General features: G+C 42.5%; 1 protein-coding gene across 23 annotated transcripts in view; it reads right to left on the bottom strand.

The window, feature by feature from the left end:
- LRRFIP2 (LRR binding FLII interacting protein 2) overlaps window positions 1–16,287 on the bottom strand; it is a 104,621-nt gene extending 88,334 nt beyond the window's left edge. For 10 of the 23 annotated variants that reach the window (XM_084753244.1, XM_084753245.1, XM_084753239.1 and 7 more), the window contains exons 1-2: window positions 15,999–16,287; window positions 14,626–14,697 (exon numbers count right to left, since the gene is read on the bottom strand). The gene's annotated coding sequence lies outside the window, so the exon portion shown is untranslated. The remainder of the gene's footprint in view (window positions 1–14,625; window positions 14,698–15,998) is intronic. The other 13 variants (XM_084753229.1, XM_084753250.1, XM_084753243.1 and 10 more) reach the window with 7 other exon arrangements.
- Window positions 16,288–17,762: the final 1,475 nt, after the last annotated feature.

The following is a 17,762-nucleotide window of genomic DNA, read 5'->3' on the forward strand; positions in this document are numbered from 1 at the left end:
GAGAGTGGGAAGACAACAGACTGCCCACTTTCAGACACACCATAAGCAAGGCATGGCAGCGCACAGTTATAACCTCAGCACCTGGGGAGCTGAAGCAGGGCTGCGGCAGCAAGAATGACACTGTTCTCGATCTCACACTAAGTGAGGCCATTTCTGACCTGACACCTATAGCCTCCACGCACACTGCCACGCGCATGTACTTTTCGACTCAGACTCATACACGATTACTAAATATTTTTAAACTAAATTTAAAAGATTAATAATAAAGAAAACAAAATTAGGGGGCTGGTGAGATGGCTCAGTGTTTAAGGGTACTGGCTACTCCTCCAGAGGTCCTGAGTTCAATTCCCAACACCCACATGGTGGCTCACAACCATTCAATGTCCTCTTCTAGCATTCAGGTGTACATGCAGATAGACTACACATGCAAAAAACAAAAGCAAAACCATAAATAATCTTCCTAAAAAAAAAAAAAAACAAGCTGGGCGTGGAGGCACATGCCTTTAATCCCAGCACTTGAGAGGCAGAAGCAGGTGGATCTCTGTGAGTTCAAGGCCAGCCTGGTCTACAAAGCAAGTCCAGGACAGGCAAGATAACACAGAGAAATCCTGTCTTAACACACACACACACACACACACATACACACACACACACACACACACAATAAAAATGGTTGCCCCAATTTCTTTTTAATCTATAATAAAACAAAACAGAAAATGGCGCAAGCTGACACAAATAGTTTAATGTCACACTATAATAAATGGCAGCCTCGGAAAGCTTAAGGGACACAGGAAAAGAAACAGCAAATTTGAAATGCCTGTTCAGTAGAAAAGATGGAAAATGGCATATAAAACAAGCCAGCAAATGGGTTAGACCATGCACAAATAAAAATGATGCACAAAGACAATATATCCATATTTTCACCTTTAAGTTTTAAATGTTGCTGATTTAAAATGTCACCTTAACAGCTGTAACAGAGCTACTTCCTGGCAGGATAGCAGGAACTTGGGATGGGAGACAGCTCAGAAACTAAAGTCCTTGCTGTGTGAAAGCTGTGTGAAACAAATGTGAGGAGGACAGGAGTTTGCATTTCCAGCAGCCATGTAAAGGACAAACTGGAGCAAGCTGGCTAGCTAAACAAGGGATCAGCACGTTCCAGGCTCACAGACAGACACTGTCTTAACATATAAGATAGAGAGCAACTGAGGACACCTTACTGTTTCAACCTCTGAACTCCACAGATATGTGCGTGCACGTGTACACGTACACACATACACACATACACACACACACACACACACACTTATACATACAAAAAGCAACAATAAACTCATAATAACCAATGTTGAAACTATAGCAATAAACTAAATAGAGGGAGGGCCCATTTGGTCTGTATGAACAGCTGGCTGAAAATTCTGTACCTTGTCCACCGTTTTGATTGGTTGTGGTGCTAGGCATGGAACCCACAGCCTTGCCTACCTAAGTAAGCACTCTATGACCAAGCTACATATCCAGGCCCTTTGTCCACGTTTTTGTGTTGTGTCGCCTGTGCATAGCAAGATGTACAGCAAATGTGGAATGAACGAATGAGAACTAGTAAAATTTTTAAGGTCTAATTTCCACAGTGAAATAGAGGAGCTGCGTAGAGGGACAGCTGGAGGAATGCTCAGGGCTGGAGACCTTGCTCAACAAATACTAGGCCCTGGGTCTTAACCTCGGGCACTAAAAGAGCTATGGGAATCCTCACCTCAATTAGTTTGACTTTTTAATTCCATACTCAAGTTGAATATAAACACATATGATCATAATTTCAAATATAAATCACTAATATTTTAATATCTTTAAAATAAAGAACTGAGGAGCAGAGAGATGGCCTAGTGGGTAAGGCACTTGCTACCAACATGACTGAGTCCAAGCCCCAGACCCACATGAAGGAGAGAGCAAACTCCTGTACACACCCATGTCACAGCTCGTAAGCACTTCAAACATGCACAAGCACACCAAGAAATGTAGTTTGAAAATGTAAGGCTGGAGTTCCAGCTATACATAGGAGAGTAGCCGCAACCACTTCATTTACCTCTTTAAACTTCAGTGAATTCTAAGTTTTGCGGCATGGGCCGTGGGAGGCTATAATTTCAATTAGATATTTAAAATGCATAAAGCTAAGTGGAGAAATGTTAACTGAGCCTAGCCAGCAGTGACTGTTAGAGCATAAGGGCCTGTAGAGAGCGACTCCAACAAGAAATAAACAGAGTGACCTCTACAGAGCTGTGCAGCACCTCTAAACAGCAGGCACGAGGGCCAGGCTGGAGGGTGGGGTGGGGGAAGCAACAACAGCATCTCTTTTAAGGTCTCTATATAATATGCAGTTAGACCTCCAAGACACTATCCACAGCCAAGCCAGAAACAAAGATTACATACTGTGGATATTTCCGTAACATGTCCATTAGATGTGCCACTCAAAGACAGAAGGCAGACCCTGTGCTCCAGGGCGGCAGGGAGGAAGTGAAGGGAGTGGTTTGGACAGTGGTGGTGTTGGCTAGAGAGCTCTGCAAATACGTTAGTAAACATTGAAAAGACAATCACTTTAAATGGGTAAATGTGGTAATATATAAGTTTTACCTCAATAAAAAAATAAAGGCACTGGGCAGTGACGGCACATGTCTTTCATCCCAACAGCAGGGGCACATGGATCTCTATGAGTTCAAGGCCAACCCGGTCTACAAAGTAAGTTCCAGGACAGCCACAGCTACACACGAGAGAAACCCAGTTTTGGGGGGGAGAAAGAAAGAAAGAAAGAAAGAAAGAAAGAAAGAAAGAAAGAAAGGAAGGAAGGAAGGAAGGAGGAAGGAAAGAAAGGGGGGAGGGAGAGAGGGAGGGCGGAAGGGGAGGAAGGGAAGGAAGAAGGAAGGAAGGAAGGAAGGAAGAGCAGTGGTGACACACACCTTTAATCTCCAGCACTTGGGCTGCAGAGGCAGGTAGATTTCAGTGAGTTCAAGACTAGTCTGGTCTAGAGTGAGTTCCAAGACAACCTGGGCTACAGAGAAACCCTGTCTCAAAAAAAAATTAAATTATTAATAATAATAATCATCTCTTAGACAGATTGGAAAATGAAGTTCAGGAAATCTCACAGAAAAAAAGGAAAAAAAGACAGAAAATAAAGAGTCAAAGTTTAAATAAGCACAAGAAGTACTGTTGGGATAATCTCTTGTGCACTGTGCAGAGGTTGTCTCTGTATTGTTCAAATGCGGATTTCTGTACCAGCAGAGAGAACTGTCCAGTCTTTGGTATTGTATTTTTATGGATAATCATCTGCCTTAGTATTTTGTAAGCATAAACTTCCTCCCCTTTTTGATTGGTTTAATAAAGAGCTGACAACCTATAGATGAGGCAGGAGAGGAAAGGCAGGACTTCTGAGCAAAGATAGGAACTAAGGAAAAGAGTCAGGCACAGGAGAGTTGCCAGCCAGACACAAAGGAAGTCAGAGCATCTGGACTGAGGAAAAGTAACAGGCCACATGGCAAACGTGGCTAGAATAAACAGGTTAATTAAGTTATACAAGCTAGTGGAGAACAAGCCTAAGCTATAGGGTCTAAACTTTCATAAATAATAAAAGGTCTCCTTGTCATTATTGGGAGCCGGCAGGTGGAGACAGTCCAGAGATAGAGTAAAGCCTGCAACACTAACACTTGAGAAATTCAGGCAAGAACAAAGAGAAGGATGAGAAAGCAGCAGTGAAGCCAGGTTGAGGACAGCTGCCAGACTAAGCAGCTGGTTCGAGACCAGTGTCTGACTCACATTAAGGGCGCCATAGTGAGTTAGCACAGTGAATTGAAACACTGGAAATGATATGACATTAGGCCTCTGAGACTAGGAAAAGCAGTCATATAGAAGTTGACAGAACACCTTCAGATTTCTAGGAGTTCTGGAAGCAACACAAACTCATGAATCAAAATCACAGACAACCTATACAAGTGACCTATAACCCAATCAAGCCACACTCTTCTCAAACATATCTGGAAAGACATTTCAGATATGTAAGGGCTTGAAATGTCACCTATTTTACAACCTTCTTCAGTAAGCTATTAGAATCCTGTATATCAAAGAGGACAAACAAAGGACCTGAGCATATAAGAAATAAATCTAATGAAAACAAGGAGCATTAGGGGTCCTCAGTGGTATGATGGATATTCCAGGAAAAAGAAATATGAATTGAAGCCATATAATTTTTTAAAAAGTAAAAATAACAGAGGACCACTGTCATTACTAAACTACCAGTCTTTGGGATGTCCCTTTAACCTAAGTCCAGTCCAGGTTTACATCCCAATTTAATCTGCCTTGACCCCCCCCCCCATGTTGAGTTTTCCTGTGGTCCCTTCCTCTGATGCCTAGAGAGGCTGATCTACTTTGCAACAGGATGTTTAACTTTTATCTATGCCTGAGAACCAAAACATGATGTACTCAGGGGCAAAAACACACAAACCAGTCTGCTTCCTTAATCACATTTTCCCCAGATAGTTACTAATACCTTGTAAACATTTCAGCTACAATAGGTGACTTGGTTATGATGAGCCATGTGTTTCTCAGAACTCATTAACAAGTTTTCCCCAAAATATGTCCAGCAAGAGCTCAAGGATGACTCTTCCTATTTTCCTCTCAAGCTTTCATCTAATAGTTGGCAAAATGGACTTTGCCTCCATAGCCACTTAGTTATCCAAAGCCAAACACTAGACCACTCAAAGAGACACACCGCAGCAAAGACAGGCTTACCTTTTCTGCCTGGACCCCAGAGTTATGTTATGTTCTCGTCTTTCCTTGGAGATAAGTACAGTCATTCCATTGCATTCTTGACAATGCAACATGGGCAAGAGCAAACAGGGTCCAGGCAAACTTTCTGAAATCTATTACACTGCCTCTCTTTATCCTGGCATCTGCCAGGCAGATGCAAAGCACTAGTGAGGTCCTCAAAGGCCCTAGGGGACAGAAGAGTCTCTAGAGCTAAAATTCCTCAGTGATTGTGAGACAGACTAACTCTGACTGATTTCACAGCAGACAAGGATGTAAATGTGAGAAAGGAAGGAAGGAAGGAAGGAAAAGACAGACAGGAAGAAAGAAAGAAAGAAAGAAAGAAAGAAAGAAAGAAAGAAAGAAAGAAAAAGAAAGAAAAAAAGAAAGAAAAATTCTTTGACTATATTAAGACTTAGGGATTGTTAAAGTGGTCAACCTGAGTCATGGATGTCACACAGTTGTAGGACACTTGCTAACATGCAAAAAGCCCTAGGTTCAGTCCCCAGCACCACAAAAGCAGTTAATCTGTTCTGAAATGCACAATAGATGGTATAGGCTTCCAGTTTTTCAAAATTAAACCACATGTTGGGTAGGACTGTAAATACATGAGAGTGAAGGAAACTATAGGAGTTGCAGAGCAATGGCCCCAAGAGAGCCACTGATGTGTAAAATGTGACTGTGACCAGGTGGAGGACAGTAGGTCTCAGAGAAGGAAACCCTGGGGACCATCTCAGATAACATCATATGTACTTCCTTAGCCTAGTAGTAAGAATACTGATGCTCCTTTATTCTTTAACCATTTTTGTTTTTATATTTTTCCATATTCTGTAAACTAGTTACTACATATGCCTCATGTTGGTGACATAGGAAAATCTGGAAAAAATGAAAAACTGCTGGAGCATATGGGTGGAAACATAGATAAATTGAAAATTAAGCACATTTTTAATAAAAACGAAACTTAGAATCAAAATAAAATATGCAGCTGAGTAATAAACAGTACCTAATTATAATGAAAACATCAATTACTGACTTCAAAATAGGAATGCAATAAGGAGTTAAAGAAATAAAAGCTAAAAAAGGTGGTTCATGCCTTATCTTCCCAGCACATCAAAGGCTGAAGTAGCATTCAAGACACATGACTTACAGTCAGACTCTGTCTCCAAAAGAAATTCTATCACAAAATAACAATAACACCAAGCCTAATTCTGAAGAGAGTAACATTTAAAGCATTCATTTCTTTAAACAAAGGAGGAATATACAATGTGTCATTTTGTAACCAGCTATAGCAAACAAATTCTTAGGTGGCTCCCTACCCTGGGTCTCTTTTCTAGTACTCACACCACTGTGTAAACATCATTGACACATGAAGCCTATGGGTGGGACCTGCGGTTCACTTCTCACCAACAGAGTATGGCAGACAGAGGTCACAGGATGGCAAGCTTGTGACTGTGTTCCATTATGCAAGGCTGTGGTGCTGGCTTGAAGAAGGACAAGAACTGCAAACAACTGCAGGCTGCCCCAGGAGCTGAGGACAGCAGTCTTCAGGAGTAAAGTGACTGCCAGTCAAGGAAGAAGCTTCAGTGCTAAACCACAAGAAAATCGATTGTGGTAACAATCTTCATAATCTGGAAGTGGATTTTCCACCAGTGAGGTCTCCAGGTGAGACACAAGGCCAAGGAACCAGGTCAACCGTTCAGACTCCTGCCACAAAGAAGCAGAGGCAATAGAATCCATGCTGTCCGTCTTAAGCGCCTAAATACACAAATACACACAGTAGTTCCAATCTTTAAATCTTTGAACAAAAAACAAACAAACAAAGCTAGAGAATACAAAAACTAATGCAAACGCATGGTAGAGGTGAACCTTGGAGAAGGAAGGGAGGGAAAGGGAGAGAGAGAGGGAGAGACACAGAGAGACAAAGAGACAGAGACAGAGAAATAGAGAGAGGGATTTCTGTATACCAATAGTCCAAAAGGGAAATTCAGAAAGCAATTCCACTGACAACCGCATTAAAAAGAATAAAATACTTAGGAATAAACTTAACCAAGGAAGCAAAAGATGTTCATTGAAAGCCCTACCAAAAGAAATTAGGGAAACATAAACTAACTGAAAGACAGCACTATTAAAACAGCAAAACTGCTCAAAACAATCCATAAATTCAGTGTAAGCCTATCAAAAGTCCAGTGTGCTGGTTAATTTTAACTGACAACTTGACACACCTGGGAAGACAGTCTTTACTGAGGAATTGCATAGCTCGGGTTGGCCTGTGGTGTGTGTGTTTGAGGGTATTGATTATAAGAGTCAGTCCACTGGCCAGGCTGAGCCCTGACCTCTATTAGAGTGAGGCAAGCTATCAAGCAAGCAGGCCAGCAGCATGGACACATTCATTTCTCTCTACTCCTAAATGTGGGTGGAATGTGGGCTGTTAGTTCCTGCCTTGACTTCCTCACAACACTCAACTGTTATCTTGAGTTTTAGGCCAAATAAAGCCTTCCCCTCAACCTTTCTTGATTTAAAATTTTACTACAAAACTATAAGAATTTAAATGGTATGTTACTGGCTAGAGCAGACCCATAGATCAGTTAAATAGCCCACATATAGTCCCCATATGCATGGTCAAATGATGGTCAACAGAGGGGGCCAGGACCATACAAAGGAAAATGGATCATCCTTCCAAAAACTGATGACACTAGAAAATTCATACTTGGATAATGTTAGATTATACAATATATAAAAGTTAGCTCGTGGGCTGGAGAGACGGCTCAGGTGGTAAAGGCTAGACTCATCATCAAAACACATGATGCGCCAAAACCTAAATACATGAACTATAGATCTTGTCAAAGAAAGCACACAGGAAAATCTTCATGACATGGGATTTAACAAACATTTCTTGTCAAATGTGACAAAATAAAGGCAATAAAGGAATAAGCAAACTGGACTACACTAAATTTAAATTTTGTGCATCAAAGCCCACTATTAACGGAGTAAAAAGGCAACCTAAAGAGAAAACATTTGTAAATAAAGGCTTGATATCTAGTATATATAAACAACTAAAGCTCAATAACAAAAACAAATTAAGGGCCAGTAGGATGACTCAGCACATGAAAGCACTTGCTAACCCGTGTGATGTGTGTGTGTGTGTGTGTGTGTGTGTGTGTGTGTGTGTGTGAGCATGTGAGCGCATGAGCACCCTAAGTGAATAAATACTAATATAATTAATTTTGAATAAAGATGTGGGGCTAGAGATACAGTTCCGAGGTTAAGAGCACTGGCTGCTCTTCCAGAGAACATAAGTTTGGCTGTCAGCATCCACATGAGGCTAACAATCATCTTAATTCAACTCAAGATCTGATGTCATGTGGCCTTCCTCCAAGAGTACTGCATGCATGTGATACACAAACATACATTAGGCAAAACACACAAACATGTGAAATAAAACAATGTTTAATTACAAGATGGGCCAGGTATGGTGGTGGCACACACCTTTAATCTTAGCACTAGAGAGGAAAAGGCAAGGCCAGCATGGTCTACAAAGAAAATAGTAGCCAGAAAGTGCACACAAAAAGATACTCAACATCATTAGTAATTACAAATATACGAATCAAAAGCTCAATGAGATATACTTCAAAAACTCATTAAGATGACTTTCATGATCAAAAAAAAATTTTTTAAGAGAAAATAATAAATTAGTAGGCAGAATGCTTGTACACTACTGGTGGGAAAGTAAAATGGCACAGCCACTGTCGAAAACAGCATGGTGATCCCCCAGTATTTAAACCTAAAAGTACTGATTCAACAGCTGTCTTTCTGGGAATGTACACAAAACAACAAACTGGGACTTGAATATACAGTCATACACCATGTCCTTGACAGCGTTATTCATGATAACCAAAAGGTGAAAGACCAAAATGGCAATCAACAGGAGTCAAGTGTACACGCTACCCCACAAATGCCTTTGATGACATGCTACATAAAATAAGCCAAACACAGAGGGCAAATACGTGACTCCACAAATGTAAACTCTACCTAGAGTAGAGTAGTTAAATCACGGAGACAACATAGGGAGTGGCAGCCAAGGGCTACATGACATGAGTGGTTAGGGTCTGATGGGCAGTTTCCACTCTAGGACAATGAAAACGTTCTGAAGATGGATATGTGGGCAGCTGCACCACAATCTGAATGCACTATGATGCCATGGGATTGTGCGATTACACTCAGTTCGAGGGGTTATGGTGGAGATCAGTGACAGAGGGTTTGAGGAGCATGTGCAAGGCATGGACCAGTCCCCAGCACTCAAGAACTAGAGGAGACTTACATTGTATACATTTTCCACAATGAAAAGAATGGAAAAAGACAATGGTAATGTTATTTAAGTTTTACCACAATAAAAAATAAATAAAACTGGGTAGATTGCAAGGTGTGACTTTGGCAAGACAAGGAGACAATGACCTCATTTCCTTGACTGTCCACACAGATAAAGCATTATCCATAACACAGGCAGAATTCATTTGAAACTGAAACATTTTATCTTTTATTCTATAACCATTGAATCACTTAACTGGAGTTTTTTGGGGGGGTTTTGTTTGTTGGTTGGCTGGGTTTTTTTGGGGGGGTTGTTTGTTTGTTGAGACAGGGTTTCTCTGTGTAACCTTGGCTGTTCTGGACTAATTTGGTAGACTAGGCTGGCCTTGAACTCACAGAGATCTGCCTGCCTCTGCTTTCCTGATTGCTGGAATTACAGGTGTACATCACTGCAACTGGCTTGGAGTACTTAATTTTATTAAGAAAAATAGTAAGGAGAAGTGTTTGCTAAATTTATTCAATTTTTATTAAACATAGTTAATCTGTTTAACAGAAAATTAAGGTTTGTGGGGTTTGGTTGGATTTGGTTTTTCGAGACAGAGTATCTCTGTGTAACGGCCCTGGCTGTCTTCTTTGTAGACCAGGCTGGCCTCAAACACACAGTGATCAGCCTGCCTCTGCCTCCTAAGTACTGGGATTAAAGACCTGTACCACCTTCCTGGAGGACATAAGTATTTTAACTGCTTATTGTTTATAGACAGTATACATTAATTCCTAGCTGTTAAAATGTTTCTGCTTGAAAGTGGAACTACAGAAAGAATAACTGCTCCCAAATAGCTTAAAAATTAAATGTTTTCAAAAGCACTAAATATATCTGTTCCATCAAAACTAGTTAAAAGCATAATGCTCATGAAGAAACTCTAAGCTATACTATATACAAGGTTCAAAGTGGAAACAATGGGGAGAGTGAGTCTGTGATCCTGCCATGGTGTTAGAGGAGGTAGCAGCTTACTTCTCAAAAAATAAAAACGCCCTGATAGGCACTTAAACTTTCTTCCAGTTGTTAACCATTCTCCATGCATCCACACCATGTTTTATTTTCTTTTGTTCTATTGTTCTAGGAGAGAAAGCCTGAGAGTAGGAAGAGATAATAGGAATAAACCAGGTAATAGAAGAAAAACAAACCACTGTTCACTGTGTTCTCCTTACACTGAATCCTAAAGACAGCATCATGAAATGCTAAGGACTCCAGAACTAACCTTGCTGAAGTACCAAGCTAAGGTGACACAAATGACCAGGAGCCATGTAGGCTCACATCTATAAAGTACACCTGCAAGCTGAATCCTTCAGAACCCTTGACTGCAGGACAGCTCAGCAGCAAAACAGCACGTGAACCTTGGTCAGAGGGTGTGACAGTTCAACAGCTTTATAGCCAAAGAAGTGAGATCACTTTAAGCCTAAGCACACACAGTTTTCATGCAGCACCACACCGCACAGGAGACACCTATGTAGTCTGTTGAAAAGCAAAAGTTTAAAAGTACAACTTCAGGGCCAGAAGGCTCACTGGGTAAGGGCACCTGCTTGCTCCAAACTTCACAACCAGAATTTGATCCCAGAAGCCATAGGGTAGGGGACCCAACTCTTTCAAACTGTCCTCTTATACACCCACAAGCATACAAAATAAATAAAATAGAAGAAAATTAAATAAGATATATAATTTCACACCACTTTCATGGGGAAAATAGAGTAAGAAAATAGTTTAGCTGTGTGAATGCCAAACACTCCTGTAAAACAGTTGTTATTCTAAGATCCCAGTGCCAAAGTGTGAAGAACCATTTCAACTAGGGATCCAGCCTACCTACACCCATACAATGCAACACACACACACACACACACACACAGTCAATCATTTTGACTGGTTCTTGGCAAGTATGCTCAGAACCAGAATATAAAACACTAAGCTGGGACAATCCCATGTTCCTCTTCATGCACATTATTCCTCTTCAGGTCGCTGCAATCAAACTCTTTCCAAAAATAAGTAAATAAAGGGTAGAAAACAAAACCCTGGATGCTAAATCAGAAAACACCTGGATGCTAGGGTATGTAATATACACGCTTAGCAGACTTTCAGCCCAAAACTTAGCCTCCATCTTCTGAAGGTAAATGGTCTTCATAGCTCCCTCCCTCTCCTGCAATTGCCACTTTCCCTAAACCGCAGGCCTTCCGGACTTGCAGCAGGGCCAGGACAGATTATGGTTATGCGGTAAGATCCGTCAGGCAAGTCTTGACAGGGCCTCAAAATAGACCCTGGACACCATCCAGGGAAACTGCCACTCATGAGTGCCAGCTCCACCACACTTGAGCCTCTCAGGACTTACTCTGTCATTTCAAAAGGACAAAAGCTCCTGAACCTCCCGTGGCCATGAGTCACCTATAGAACTTCTAATTAAATTTTCGAACCTCCCTTAGTTTGCTCACCAACTCTTTGCCGAATAAAGTCTACATCTCTACCTACTTCCTGCTTGGCAAAGGAATTCACCAACAGTGTTCTGGATTGCCAAGGAATTTCCGGCTCTCAGGTTCTATCATTTATTCTACTTTGAACAGACAAACTAGGATTTGGAAGATAAAGAAGAAATGGTGGGTCATTTCTTTCTCTTATGATTGATATCAGTTAACTTTAGCAAGGCAAAAGCATAAACTATACAAAGGTTGTTTTTATTTTATTTATTTGGGGGTAGGGGTTGGCTTTTGGGTTTTTTTTGTTTGGTTGGTTGGTTGGTTGGTTTTTTGTTTTTTGCTTTTTGTTTTGTATGTAGCTCCAGCAGGACTGGAGGTGGCTATAGAGACCAGGCTGGCCTTGAATTCAGAGATCTGCCTCTGCCTCCCAAGTATTGGGATTAAAGGTGTATACCACCACTCTCAGCTGTATAAAAGCTTTTAATTAACAGAAAACATAAACTCTGAAACAAATCAATAAAATACAGTCATTTTACCATGTATAAGTAGTTTATATTTGTTAATGCCAGACTTCCACTATGGCATCTTGACAGTTACCAGTTCAAATTAATCATCTGACACTCCAAAATGTCTTTAAGTTGACTTATAAGACACATTTTCAATTTTATTAGAGACAAGGTCTTACTACATGCTGTATAGACCATAGTAACCGCCAACTCTCAATCTCCTGGCTTAGCCTCTCACATGTTAACAAGGCACATGATATGAAGCCCAGTTCATAGCGCTTTTTAAAATGAAGAGATGGGTAAAGAACATAGTTTTTGTTTGTTTTTTTAATTCTTCTTCCTCCTGTGGCTAAGAAAACATCTTCTATAAAATAAAGTCATGTGTTCAAAACCACACTCCACAGATTGACCTATAAATGGTCAAGCACTTGTTTCCAAGAGACTAAAAATGACTTAATGTTTACTAATAGAGAATTAGTTAACCTATGGAAAATGAATAAATCCAGTCTTTCAGAAATAAAATGAGATAGGAGCAGGTGTTAATACGGAAAAATATCTCAGATACATCACAATTAAAGACACTTCTAAACACATGTAACAGAATTCGATGGAGGAGAATACATGCAAAACCATTAACATGGTAGCTTGGAGCAGGGAATAGGAATGTGGGAAGGTAAAAAGTTTGTGATAGGAAGAAAAGTTCTTTTTCTCATATGACAGTTTCTTTTTACATGTTTTATCAATCTTTAAAAGGTTCACAAATGCCATTGAACCCCTACCATAAGCATCACTTCTTCCCTTTTTCCAAGTGTCCCTCTTTTTTTTTTTTTTTTTTTTTTTTGCCTGCTTCCTCCCTACCCGCAGCATATGCAGGTCTCAGTGACTGTCCAGGAATTGGTTCTCTCCCTTAGCTCTCCATGACAACCACCAGAACAAGTAAATAAACAAATGAAAACATATAGCACATGATAAGCCCAGTTTGTAATTTATAATTTTACCCTAGGGTATAATTGCTTTTAAGTCTAGACTAATTTACTGTTAGCCAAAAAGTTTGAAAGATTAAAGTGCAAAATGCAACGTCAATCACTCATTTCCCAAGATAGTTCTCCCATCTATTAGCTCTAAGGAGAAAAACTGGGAAAAAGACTAAAATATTTTACTCACAAGACAAACTCGGCTCAATTCCTTTCCTTCTGAAGTTTTAAAAGCCTCACTTTGAAGCTGGTCATGGTGGCACATGCCTGTGATCCCCGTCCTCAGGGAGGGGGGAGGCAGAGGCCAGCCTGGTCTACAAATCCACGACAACCAAGCTACAGAGAGAAACCCTGTCTGAGGTGAGAGGGGCTTTAAATATTGGTCAGAGTCTATTCTTTATATGCAAACATACTGGATAAGGTAGTATGTTTTCCCAGGTAAGGGATCACTTCCTCAATTCAGATTCTCCAGGGAGAAAGCAACTACCTAAAAGAAAAAAAGCTGTTGTAGGTGCAACAGATAGCACTCCCTGGATAAGGGCAGAAGAATTGTAATGCTTCTAAATAATCCCCACCAAGGCTCCTAGGCTGTACAGACAATCGTCCCCACCCCATCATCAGATCATCAATTCTATTCCTTTCAGACTGGGAACAGGCTAAGCAATTCACAAAGATCTTTACAAAAGACCACTTACTCCTCCATGCTAAATTAATTTTTACAAATTGTTTTTGTGTTGCAAAAGAGAGCTACCTTGCCAAATATATTTTCTATCACTTTTCCATTCATTATGGAGAGGCTTAAAGCCTAACCTAAAAAGCTTTCTCTTGTGTGTGGGGGGAGGGGGTGTTGTTGTTGTTGTTGTTTGAGACAAGGTTTCTCTGTGTAGCCTTGACTGTCCTGGACTCACTCTATAGACCAGGCTGGCCTCGAACTCACAGGGATCCACCTGCCTCAGTCTCCCGAGTGCTGGGATTAAAGGCGTGCACCACCACCGCCTGGCTCTCTTGTGTATTTAAGCATCAAGACTGTCTCCAACGAAGGTTTTCACAAGGGATTTTCCAAAAGGGAATCTCTGTTTACAAGGAACAGAAACTCTTAAGTCATCATCGTATCAGCTGGACAGAAATAAAAAGCAACATTACAGAACACTCTGAACGGATACCCAAAGTGGGAAAAATGCCAAAAAAAATCTATCAGAGATTTAAAGGAAAATCTGTCTTACTCAACACCAAACACTAGATATTACTTTCCAATTAGTCAATTAGCACTTCTGTCAATCAAGGTAAAATAAGCAGGACTCTTAAAAAGAAAAAACAGGAAGACTAGGTTGTCCATTGCAAGAACTGTGAGATTCAAAGTTATTTGCATCTCATTTTGAAAGACCAAAATGATCTAATTGCATTGCAGCAATAAAGTTACTTTTAGTTGGAAATTAGTCAATCCTAAAAATAAACCAAAACTTCAACACACAATTCCTTCCAGAACAGAACCAGTTAGTCTAGCCTCATTCAACATCTTTTAAGGGTATGATGGCAAAGTGCTGAAGCTTCCCACTCACAAAGCTATTTTATAACTGTACAGTACTTCTTCATACCTTAGTGATGGCAGCTCTCCTTTCCACTGACATTTACTTGGCTTCTAAACCCCTTCATTTGGCTTCCCACATCTGGTTTAAAAAAGAAAGGGGGGGGGAGGGATTTAAAATCACAGCTGTCCATTTAGTAACTAACAAAGGCTTATAAAAACAAAACATTGTGCAAATTTTAAAGTTTTATTTCCATACCATAGTGCATGACAATAACCACCCAGCAACAACCAGAACCAAACATTAGACATCACTTGCTATAAAAGGAGTAAAATTATCCAATTAAACGGGCAGAAACGACTTAGCTTTCCACCATGTCAATGTGAAGATCCCGATCAATGATTCACAATAGCGAGTGTGACCTAACTTCCTACATGAATCACACTTTCCGAAATTCTTAATCGGTATGAGTGTATTAAATACGAGGTCATCGTCTCTCTGTAGTTGTTAAGCAGGGCATGATGTAGATTAATTAGGGCTAACTCGGCAAGACATTCAAGCCTTGATAAACCTGGCCAACTAACTCTTCCAGCAACCCTATGCTTTCTCCAGCGGGTGCAGCTTTTCCCACCTACTCCTCTCAGAGTAAATACTGGAGGAAAACGTCAAACATTGATTACGAATGTATCTGTCCATACCCTGCGTTCCATCTCCTCACTCCTTTACTGCTCCTCTTCCCAGTGTGATAACACAACACAAATAGTGGTCACTCTGTTATCCTTACATAGTTTGGAGTCAATCAACATACTGTACAAAAACTGTGTGGCAAAAATGCTGAGTCACTAAATAGAAAAAAAAAATCAAAAAGCGACAAATAATGAAAGTTTGGCATACCCTTTAGCCATGTTTCGGCATTATATTTGTATGTCCTGAGGTGGGAAAACAAAAACGTAAAGCAAACACTTGGAACTTTTCTCCCTTGGGTTTTCTTATTTCCCCTGCCTCCTGCTGGATATACACAGCAAAGGGAAACCAGGCCTGACTGGAGCTATGGAACTCCACAATGTGGGTGTAAATGACGCCCCGTATTAGTCAAGCATTAACCCTGACCGTCCTGCCCTGAGCCTGCTAAGCCCCGCGTTTGAATTCAGATCAAGAAGGAAGCACGAGATGGAGCTACGCCCTCCACCGGCCTGACACCGTTTACGAGGCGGCTCCTCCCGGGACAGACTGAGGACAGAGACTGAGGGAGTGTGGCGCCCCGGAGCAACGGGAGCTGGGGCACCCAGCCGTCCGAAGTGATGCCGGTCCAAGGGGCGTAACCCCCTTCTTCCCCCGCTGGGGGCGGGAGAAGCGGGAGCCGGCGACCCGCCAGGCGACCCCAGCCCGGAACCGTCTCGGAGCAGCCCCTCAGGACAGCCCGGCCCGTCGCCTACCCTTACCTGCTGGCCGCACGGGTTGAAGCTGCGGCGCCGCCCGGAAGGGCCGGAGCGGCCGCCCGGGAGCGGGGCGAGGGGCGCGGCGGCCACCCTCTGTCCCCGACACCGTCCACCGCGCGGGCCGCAGGGAGAGAAGGAGGGCTCCTCGCGCCGCGGCAGGTCACGCAGTCGCACCCAGGCTGCCCTTCGCGCCGCGGCCGAGACGGCGAACGCGACCCGGGATGAGCCGCTGCCCGAGCGGCCGCTGCAGCTGCGGCGGTGGCGGGGCAGATGGGCGGGGCCACCGGCCGGCGACCCGCTCACCCGGAAGTAGTTGTGGCGGGCGGCGGGGCGGCGGGCGCGCGCGGGACGGGGCTAGCGGCTGGACCGCCGGGCGCCGGGCTCGCACCAGATGATTAAGCGGGTGTCAGGGAAGGCGACCTGCTCTCGCTCGAGCCGGACCTGGTCCCGAGAGTTGGTACCGGAGCGTTTCGTGGCCGTTACTTAACCTGGTGGCCTCTAAGGGGGTTGGTGGGAGGAGGGCTTGGGTAAGTGAGGCACTTGGTCCGCTGCCGCCGACTGTGGGAAAGGATGTGACGGGTGGGTGTGGCTGCACGATATGAAAATGCCTGCTTTTAAAGAAACGTCCAGCTGAGGTTGTAGCGCAGATCATAGGGTTCTTGCTCGGCATACTTGTAGCCCCGTGTTCTATTCCCAGTTTAAAACCAGGTATGATGCCGTACACCCATTGTCCCAGGTCCACTGGAACCTGTGACAGAGCTAAGGAGTTTGAATCACCACAGTGAGACCTGTATGTAGGTGCACGCACACACACACACACACACACACACACACACACACACACACACACACACACACAAACAGAGAAATTGTAGGCCAGTCCTTCAATACCAAAGTATATGTGGAAGCCACGAAGGTTTAAGGCACCAGAAGACCAGATCCTACGCTCGGGAAAACTTACCTTCTGAGCAGATGAACTTAAGCAGATAAACAATATCATGACAGATTGTTGTGAACTTAGCGGCAAGCATTGATGAGAAAAATTTGAGGGTGAGGCCTCCGGCTGAAGAAGATGGTCAAAAAAGACCTCTGGCAGGAAGTGGTAGTTGAGCAGGTATCTGGGGGAAAGGACACAAGGCGCTCTTGGATGCGATCTCCCATCGACAAAAACCGCAGACTGCAGAAACACACGAATTAACCCACAAATTCTGTTAGGATTTTTGTCTAATGGTTTCTAAACGGGCTTTCTGGACCCACACCCACTGAGATCGCAAAGGCTTGATCAAGACTTTCAACCTTAGAGTTCATGAGGCTGCCACTTACGGCATCAATCCTGGAGGTTCAACACACAGGGAGAGTGTGCTAAGAGAAACTCGTGTGTGTGTGCGCGCGCGCTCTGTCTGTCTACACACACTTAGCACACAAAGAACAACCTTGGGTGATATTTCTTGGTTTTGGGGGGTTTTTTGTTTTTGTTTTTGTTTTTAAGGCATTAAATGTCATAGACGTGGAACTGACTAGGTTGGCTATGTTGGCAGCCTCTCCAGTGCTGGGATTGCAAGCGCGTGCCACCAAACCTGGCCCTCTTTCACTGTAAAACTAGGCATTAGGATTGTGTAGGGCAGTGTTGTAAAGCAACTTTAGAATCTCACTGTTACCTCTCCTTCATATTTTGCCCCCTATTTAGCAACAAAAACAAAAGCAGCTCCTCTTATTGAAAGAGTCTGTAATAAATGATTGGAATGTTGTAGACCGACACTAACGTTT

This window comes from Acomys minous (genome assembly GCF_964271855.1).
Source record: "Acomys minous genome assembly, chromosome: 13".
NCBI classification, from domain to species: Eukaryota; Metazoa; Chordata; class Mammalia; order Rodentia; family Muridae; genus Acomys; species Acomys minous.